The sequence below is a fragment of the Garra rufa genome, chromosome 13 (assembly GCF_049309525.1).
Source record: "Garra rufa chromosome 13, GarRuf1.0, whole genome shotgun sequence".
In the NCBI taxonomy this organism is placed as follows: Eukaryota; Metazoa; Chordata; class Actinopteri; order Cypriniformes; family Cyprinidae; genus Garra; species Garra rufa.
This window is the reverse complement of record NC_133373.1, coordinates 4611422-4620336: the sequence shown is the minus strand read 5'-3', so window position 1 is coordinate 4620336 and position 8915 is coordinate 4611422. Positions and strand designations below refer to the sequence as shown.

Below are 8915 nucleotides of genomic sequence, written 5' to 3'. Positions count from 1 at the left end.
TTATTGTAAACATCTTTGCCAATTGCACGGACTGAACGAAACATTCACATCCTGGATTAGCGGTCAAACCCCGCCCACTCGGACGCGATTGGTGCATTTGCTCTTACGACACGAAACGCTGCTCGGTTGATTGACAGATTAAATCACCAATGAATGCCCGAAAACATGCGTTCGAATTTTCCTTGTGGCCAATAGAATTTGTTTTAGAGAGTGCGAGACCAAAAGGTTGTTCCAATGCACAGTCCACAACCGTGCATTCAAAGCCTAAATGAAGTTTAAATGAAGTCTGAGAACACTATAATGAGAAACAACACATTTTCTGTTAACCTAAAGTATTTCTGTGCATTTCATACATTTATGCATAACAATAATATATAAATAGTGTCTTTTTTTCCATTAGTCAGTAATAGTTCTTTTGAGTTGTATCTCTTCCGAAACTCTCTGAGCGTTTTTAGAAGTCGTTTTTATTTTCAATGAACTGTTTGAAACAGCCGATTTGCTGAAATTAACTGAAGGTGGTCTCTTTAAATATCCCATGATTCCTCGCACCGGTCACACCTCACACGTGCCTCTTTGCGTCTTGTACAGAGTTCGCAGATCGGTTGGAGACAGCATGAATGCACACACTATGGGTGTTGGTGAGTGTGGTTTTATTAAGGTATTTGTGCACTTGTTTAATTTCTTATATACTTGAAGCTATGCTTCATTTTACATTTATACATACAGGAAAATATGCACAAGCAACGTAAAACGGCGAGTTTAGTTTACCAGAACAGTTACAGTGAACTTTATAAGTGTATAGGAAGATGGCAAAATAGTTCTTAGACCAAACTAAAAGATGTTTGGTAAAACATGATATATAGCTTGCTTCCAAGTCATGATTATATTCTCGAAATATTAAGTTGTGAAGAAAGGCCACGTGTGGCTCGAGAACCCACGTGAGGAATGTGCGGCCTGTATGTCTGGAGATGTTGATTGCATCTTTTTATTTGTTATTTTTTATAAATAGATTGTCCACCTGAACCCCCTGACTGAAGAGAAACTTGACAGTTTCTATGATGTCTTGGATATAAAGGTAAGGAAGCGTTTATTATCTTAAGATGCTCATTAAGTAACAAATGAGGGTGGAGAAATTATTTGCTTTTACTCTAAGTCTTGTTTAAAGGAAAGCTCAGCTCTGAAGCAGCAAGATAAGCATATGTTTGTGTATATTTTAATTAATTGTCTCTCTTTTTTTTTTAAGTCTTCATGTCTAGACTCATATTTTGGATTGGTCCTTAAGTCACAGTTGTGCTGAAGAATCCTTCTCTAACCATTACTTGGTAAGTAGTTTATAAAGTATTTTTCTAGTTTTCTAGTCAGCCCTTTTTATTGCACATTCAAGTTCTACTATGTCTTGAATGATCGACACGGGAAGGGTAGATTAATTCTCTCAAAAACCTGAAGTATTGGCTCAATATTCCTTGCTTCGGATCCTGTCGGGAGAAACAATTTTTTGTAATAGTTAGCCTTGTATTGCATTTTACAATAATTGCTAATTAGTCTAAATTTGTATTTTGCAGCTAAAGCCAGAGAATGTAAGAACTACAGTCATTAGGTGAGTAACTCGGTCATATCAGTGTTTTTTCATACAACCTGTTGGGTTTTCTAGTTGTCAGCCCCTTTTATTGCACATTCAAGTCCTACCATGTCTTGAATGATCGACACGGGAGGGGTAGATGAATTCTCTCAAAAACCTGAAGTATTGGTTTAATATTCCTTGCTTCGGATCCTGTCGGGAGAAACAATTTTTGTAATAGTTAGCCTTGTCAATTGCATTTTAAGATAATTGCTAATCAGTTTAAATTTGTATTTTGCAGCTAAAGCCAGAGAATGCAAGAACTACAGTCATTAGGTGAGTAACTCGGTCATATCAGTGTTTTTTCATACAACCTGTTGGGTTTTCTAGTGGTCAGATCTGGGGGGGGGGGGTAAAGTGAGCTTGTTTTGCTTAGGAAAGTATTTTTTTAGTTTTGCCAGCCCCTTTTATTGCACATTCAAGTCCTACTATGTCTTGAATGATCGACACGGGAGGGGTAGATGAATTCTCTCAAAAACCTGAAGTATTGGCTTAATCCTTGCTTCGGATCCTGTCGGGAGAAACAGTTTTTGTTGGTGTTTCTAGTGGCCATGTCAGGAGTAAAGTGGGCTACTCTTGCTAAATCTATGGTCAGCGGTCTCTTTTCTGTGCCTGGATCTTGTCGGCAGTGTTTAAGTAACATGTTACCTGGTTTGTCTAAATTTCAAGTGAATGAAGGTTTTTCCTCTGTCTTAACAGATTCTATTGATGGCTTCATTTTGGGGTGCACATATTCTGTGACTGGTGACTTGTTCCTCAGCAGTGATGCAGCTAATTTCATACTACAGTTATTAGGTGAGTAACTTCGTCATATCTATGCTTTTTCATACGACCAGTCTGATCTAGTCTCATGTTTCCACCTATGCTTCCCCCAGTGGAGGCTTTCTGTGTTTTTAGTGGCCAAATCAGGGGGGTAAAAATGGCTACTTTGGCTTAACAAAATATTTTTCTAGTTGTCAGCCCCTTTTATTGCACATTCAAGTCCTACCATGTCTTGAATGATCGACACGGGAGGGGTAGATGAATTCTCTCAAAAACCTGAAGTATTGTTTTAATATTCCTTGCTTCGGATCCTGTCGGGAGAAACAATTTTTGTAATAGTTAGCCTTGTCAATTGCATTTTAAGATAATTGCTAATCAGTTTAAATTTGTATTTTGCAGCTAAAGCCAGAGAATGCAAGAACTACAGTCATGAGGTGAGTAACTGAGTCATATCAATGCTTTTTCATATGTCTAGTCTTATGTTTACACCTATGCTTCCCCCAGTGGAGGCTTTTGCTGTTTTTCGTAGCCAAATCAGGGGGTCAAAGTGAGCTACCTTTGCTTGACTAAATATTTTTCTAGTTGTCAGCCCCTTTTATTGCACATTCATGTCCTACCATGTCTTGAATGATCGACACGGGAGGGGTAGATGAATTCTCTCAAAAACCTGAAATATTGGTTTAATATTCCTTGTTTCGGATCCTGTCGGGAGAAACAATTTCTGTAATGGTTAGCCTCGCCAATTGCATTTTACAATAATTGCTAATCAGTCAATTTTTATTTTGCAGCTAAAGCCAGAGAATGTAAGAACTACAGTCATTAGGTGAGTAACTTGGTCATATCAATGCTTTTTCATACAACCTGTTGGGTTTTCTAATGGCCAGATCTGGGGGGTAAAGTGAGCTACTTTTGGTTAGCAAAGTATTTTTCTAGTTTTGTCAGCCCCTTTTATTGCACATCCAAGTCTTACCATGTCTTGAATGATCGACACGGGAGGGGTAGATGAATTCTCTCAAAAACCTGAAGTATTGGCTTAATCCTTGCTTCGGATCCTGTCGGGAGAAACAGTGTTTCTAGTGGCCATATTAGGGGGTAAAGAGGGCTACTCTTGCTAAAACCATGGTCAGCGGTCTCTTTTTTTTCTGTGCCTGGATCTTCTGAGCAGTGTTTAAGTAACATGTTACCTGTTTTGTTTAAATTTCAAGTGAATTATGGTTGTTCCTCTCTCTTTACAGTTTCCATTGATGGCTTCATTTAGGAGTGCATGCATTCGTTGACTGGTGACTTGTTCCTCAGCAGTGATGCAGCTAATTTCATAAACTACAGTCTACTCAAAAGTGAGCTACTTTTGCTTAAAGTATTTTTCTAGTTTTGTCAGCCCCTTTTATTGCACATCCAAGTCCTACTATGTCTTGCATGATCGACACGGGAGGGGTAGATGAATTCTCTCAAAAACCTGAAGTATTGGCTTAATATTCCTTGCTTCGGATCCTGTCGGGAGAAACAATTTTGTAATGGTTAGCCTTGCCAATTGCATTTAAAGATGATTGCTAATCAGTCTAAATTTGTATTTTGCAGCTAAAGCCAGAGAATGCAAGAACTACAGTCATGAGGTGAGTAACTCGATCATGTTAATGCTTTTTCATACAACTAGTCTGTTCTAGACATGTTTCCACCTATGCTTTACCCAGTGGAGGCTTTTGGTGTTTTTAGTAGGCATATCAACAGGGTAAAGTGAGCTACCTTTGCTTAGCAAAGTATTTTTCTAGTTTTATCAGCCCCTTTAGTGCACATTCAAGTCCTACTATGTCTTGAATGATCAAAGGAGAGGGGTAGATGAATTCTCTCAAAAACCTGAAGTATTGGCCTAATATTCCTTGCTTCGGATCCTGTCGGGAGAAACAATTTTTGTATTGTTGGCCTCGTCAATTAGATTTTAAGATAATCGCTAATCAGTCTAAATTTGTATTTTGCAGCTAAAGCCAGAGAATGTAAGAACTACAGTCATGAGGTGAGTAACTCGATCACAAAGTCTGAGTCTTCCTATGCTTTGCCTACTGAAGGCCATTGGTGTTTCTAGTGGCCATAGTAGGGGGCTAAAGTCAGTCCCTCCAGTTTTTCGCGATTCTGCGATCGCTGAATTTAATGCAAAATCAACAAAATGTCGCATTTTTTTGCGATCCTGCATAATTTGTCATTTAACCGCAAAATAATCGCAAAAAATGGTTATTCAAATATTTCAATAATAAAAAGATTTTAATATATATATATATATATATATATATATATATATATATCTCATGTTGATAAAGACGCTGCTCACGTGATGTGTCTGTCTGCAGGGCTCGCAAGATCGATGTCCCGTGGGCTATTGTGTTTTTCAGTCGAGCTACCAAAATGTTTCACTGGCCAGCCGACCCGCTATCGTAAAGTAGAGGGCTTCTGTTGTTGCAAATGGAACGCCATAAAAGTTTTGAATTTGTTAAATAGTATAAGAAAAGTCTTAATTATAATTTTAAAAGTCAGCTAGGGACGGAAAGACGAATCTAAAGGCAATGATGTCATTGAATAAATATGAGCCCTGCACATTTCAAAGTCAAAACGCAGCACTGATGTCTTTAAATGAATGTATCTGAGTAGAACCGACTGTCCTCAGAAACGTGTCGTTGGCATTTTCATTTCATGCCTGATAAAACAGCGTTAATGCTGATTTGTATACAGCCATTACTAGGGAAACGATAATATTTCAGCGCTCCTAAAGCGCCCCCTTGTGACAGAATTTTAATTTTAATTTTTTAGAATTTTTTCCAATACATTTTTCAGCTGTTTATTTTTATGCAGCAAACACATAGGGTTTTTAATGTGCCTTCTAAAAAATCTAAACAATTAAGACAGTAATATTTATGTTTTAAATAAATATGATAAATTATATACTTTATTTATCCCTTTTAATGGTATAAAGGCTGAAATGCCATTGTATAAGATATTGTTTTTGTGTGAATCTGTATCTGAATTATAAATCATGTCATTTTATGACCTAAAATTCTACCTTACATTGTCCAACCCCACTCATTCTGTTCATTTTACTTGTGCAGCTCTTAAAAAGGATCATACATAATAATAATAATAATAATAATGATAATTGAGCCTCTAACATAATACCTAATATGGTAAATGTGATGTCCTAATTATTAATAAATAAATTAAATAATTAAATAAATCGCAAAATTTTTCGCAAATTTCTAGGACTTGCCACCACAAAATTTATAATTTTCATCGCAAAAATCACAAAAAAAAATCGTGAAATCCTGGAGGGACTGTAAAGTGAGCTGCTTTTGCAAAGTATTTTTCTAGTTTTGTCAGCCCCTTTAGTGCACGTTCAAGTCCTACCATGTCTTGAACGATCAAAGGAGAGGGGTAGATGAATTCTCTCAAAAACCTGAAGTATTGGCTTAATCTGTGCTTCGGATCCTGTCGGGAGAAACAGTGTTTCTAGTGGCCATATTAGGGGGTAAAGAGGGCTACTCTTGCTAAAACTTTGGTCAGCAGTCTTTTTTCTGTGCCTGTATCTTGTCGGCAGTGTTTAAGTAACATGTTACCTGTTTTGTCTAAATTTCAAGTGAATTAAGGTTTTTCCTCTCTCTTAACAGATTCCAATGATGGCTTCATTTTGGAGTGCACGTATTCTGTGAATAGTGGCTTGTTCCTCAGCAGTGATGCAACTTGAGTAGATCTAATGTTATTGCCATGCTTGGAGAACATCTGAAATGAGTGGTGGGGTTTCTGTTTGTAAACCATGTTTATGTATTGTGTTTTGAGAATTATGCATTGATTGTGGGCAATAAAGAAAGATACTCACTTGTTTTTCTGTTCTATTAAATTTTGTAATCTAGACCCAATATGCAGAGATAACATGTTTGGCTTTTGCACCTGTTCAATTGTTTTGGGGTCAGGCTTAATGTAGCAGTAACTGGCACCATTAAAAAAAGCTGCTAATAGTGGACTGCACAAACCATATGTGGCCCTGGACCACAAAACCAGTTGTAAAAAATCAAATTTTTTAAATTTTTATTTGAGATTTATTCACCATCTGAAAGCTGAATAAGCCTTCCACTGATGTATCATTTGTTAGGAACATATTTAGCTGAGATACTATTTGAAAATCTGAATTTTGAGGGTGCAAAAAAAAGAATTCTAAATATTGAGAAAATCACCTTTAAAGTTGTCCAGATGGTGTTTTTAGCTATGCATATTACAAATCAGAAAATGAGTTTTGATATATTTACAGTAGGAAGTGTACAAAATATCTTAATAGGACATGATCTATTAATATCCTATTGATTTTAGCCATAAAGAAAAATAATTTTGACCCATACAATGTATTTTGGCTATTCCTACAAATATACCGGTGCTACTTAAGACTGGTTTTGGGGGCTTTTTCCAACTATAGTACAATTCTAGAAAACAAGGGCCATCATGTTAAATAACATTATTCATTCTCAATGAATTTGATTACAGAGCCAACATAATGTATTTATATGCATGCTTCATTCTGTGTTGACGCACGTTTTCTAGAGGAAGCTATGACTAACGACACAGAATGGACTGATGGCTGCATAACTGAATGACACACTAGTTTGGTTATCTAACACGCAGAATTAAGTGCAATTTATGGGCACAGAAGTGATTAATGGTTCAATTACACAGACAGGTTCTTTTACAATTATGCTTTAAGAATTTCTTTGAGATTGAGGGAATAGACAGGAGGAAGAGAAAATTACATTTAAAAAATGAATGCTAATGGAGATTACTTAATTTTAAAAAGGGAGAGAACAATGGCTTTTTTTTTTTTAAACAAATACATGAAGATTCAGCATGTCTCCACACAGGAAGACAACTATTCTAAGAGTAAGGCATCTTTCATTATATAAAAAAAATGATACTAACATTTTGAATTTCTTGCCACAGAGGGTTAGTGATGGGCAGATGTGGCTAATGTTGGATGTTACAGAATGATCCAATGGTCTTTAAGCATGACATGATTGGCAGGTTTTCACTTGCTGTGGGCTACTTGTGAATCACTTTAAAAATAACACAAACAAGATGGAAAGTCTGGAAACACTGTGTCTGAGTACATGTTGTTTTCAATTGGCTCGATTGAGTAATGGACCTTAATTATAAACCATTGTGGATTTTGTTCTTCTAAACATTGTGAACGCAGCTCTATTAATTATTTAGCCACTTCAGCTCTTCACTAACACGAGGAAGAGAATTCGATTTCCTTGATGTCTATTAACAAATCTTTTACTACTTCTATACATATTTGAAAATACAAATAACTTTAATAATAAGAAATTAAATAATAAAAAATAAATAAATGCAATTAAGTAATTAGTTGCTGTAATTTAATTAGGTTTTCCCTTGAAAAAGTAAAGAAAGGGATTACTCTTATTTTTTCTGTAATTTAATTAGTTATTTTTTTTATAATAGAACTTAATACTTAATTTACTTAATTCTCACTATTAACTAGAGAATTGGACCCTAATCTAAAATAACTTTTTGTCAGCAAAGTATGAAGATGATCTGACTCGATTTCTGTGAAAATCAGACAAATGGTCATGGAGGAGTTTGAAAAAAGGTTTTCAACATAAATCAAAAAGGCGCATGAAGTTTGGCCAACTATGGCATAATTGGTGTCTATGTTTTCGGCATGACCCAAGGAATATTTTGAGATCATTACAATAGGCTAAAGCAATAAAAAGTAATTAACATTTTTGGAAATGTTATTATTAATGGTTAATAGATTATTTATTACTTTTGACCAATAGGTGGCGCTGTTACCAAATTTATGTGGCGTAGTCAGTGTGAGACGAAAATAGCACATATAAAGTACGGTGTCAGTATGTCAAAGCTTTGCACAATACAGCCTCAGATGCAGTTTGCCATTTCACCACCAAATTCGTTGATGGTCTAAATTAAAACCGTTTTGTATATTGACACGAAATCCATAACTTTTGGCCAGCATGGTCTGAAGATGATCCAAATCAAATTCGGACAAACGGTCTAGGAGGAATTCGAAAAAGTTGGTTTTCAATATAAATCAAACTGGCGGACAGGAAGTTCAGCCAATTTTGGCACAATTGGTATCTATGTCGTCGCATGACCCAAGGAATATTTTGAGATCATTACAATAGGCTAATGCAATCAAAATTCGGTGAAAATCAGACAAATGGTCTGGAAAAAGTAGTTTTTCAACATAAATCAAACTGGCGGACAGGAAGTGGTATCAATGTTCTCAGCATGACTTAAAGAATATACTGAGACCAATTTTATTACAATAGCCCAATTTATTTAAATGTTATTAGTATTTTTGGAAATTTCTTTATAACTTTTGACCACAAGGTGGCACTGCCCCAAAACTTTTTGAGTACTGCCAGGGCATGGTGCCAAAGACACATCCCAAGTTTCGTAATGATGCGCCTATATGTTCGTAAAATAAAGCTTTTTTTTTTGTTTTGTTTTTTTTGGCAAAATT

At 35.9% G+C, this 8915-nt stretch overlaps 1 long non-coding RNA gene and 9 other non-coding genes across 10 annotated transcripts; all 10 read left to right on the top strand.

The window, feature by feature from the left end:
• The first annotated feature begins 590 nt into the window (after positions 1-590).
• Positions 591-6243, top strand: LOC141283691 (uncharacterized). The gene is made up of 12 exons (XR_012338193.1): positions 591-638; positions 1010-1075; positions 1244-1322; positions 1563-1597; positions 1860-1894; positions 2318-2413; positions 2780-2814; positions 3169-3203; positions 3616-3717; positions 3959-3993; positions 4357-4391; positions 6031-6243. It is a non-coding gene; the product is annotated as an uncharacterized lncRNA (long non-coding RNA).
• Positions 1372-1493, top strand: LOC141283919 (small nucleolar RNA SNORA26). The gene has a single exon (XR_012338286.1). It is a non-coding gene; the product is annotated as a small nucleolar RNA SNORA26 (small nucleolar RNA).
• On the top strand, positions 1668-1789 carry LOC141283922 (small nucleolar RNA SNORA26). Its single transcript, XR_012338289.1, has one exon. It is a non-coding gene; the product is annotated as a small nucleolar RNA SNORA26 (small nucleolar RNA).
• Positions 2029-2147, top strand: LOC141283920 (small nucleolar RNA SNORA26). The gene has a single exon (XR_012338287.1). It is a non-coding gene; the product is annotated as a small nucleolar RNA SNORA26 (small nucleolar RNA).
• Positions 2588-2709, top strand: LOC141283926 (small nucleolar RNA SNORA26). Its single transcript, XR_012338292.1, has one exon. It is a non-coding gene; the product is annotated as a small nucleolar RNA SNORA26 (small nucleolar RNA).
• Positions 2979-3100, top strand: LOC141283931 (small nucleolar RNA SNORA26). Its single transcript, XR_012338298.1, has one exon. It is a non-coding gene; the product is annotated as a small nucleolar RNA SNORA26 (small nucleolar RNA).
• Positions 3332-3450, top strand: LOC141283925 (small nucleolar RNA SNORA26). The gene has a single exon (XR_012338291.1). It is a non-coding gene; the product is annotated as a small nucleolar RNA SNORA26 (small nucleolar RNA).
• On the top strand, positions 3768-3889 carry LOC141283929 (small nucleolar RNA SNORA26). Its single transcript, XR_012338295.1, has one exon. It is a non-coding gene; the product is annotated as a small nucleolar RNA SNORA26 (small nucleolar RNA).
• LOC141283933 (small nucleolar RNA SNORA26) lies at positions 4167-4287 on the top strand. Its single transcript, XR_012338300.1, has one exon. It is a non-coding gene; the product is annotated as a small nucleolar RNA SNORA26 (small nucleolar RNA).
• On the top strand, positions 5752-5869 carry LOC141283936 (small nucleolar RNA SNORA26). The gene has a single exon (XR_012338302.1). It is a non-coding gene; the product is annotated as a small nucleolar RNA SNORA26 (small nucleolar RNA).
• Positions 6244-8915: the final 2672 nt, after the last annotated feature.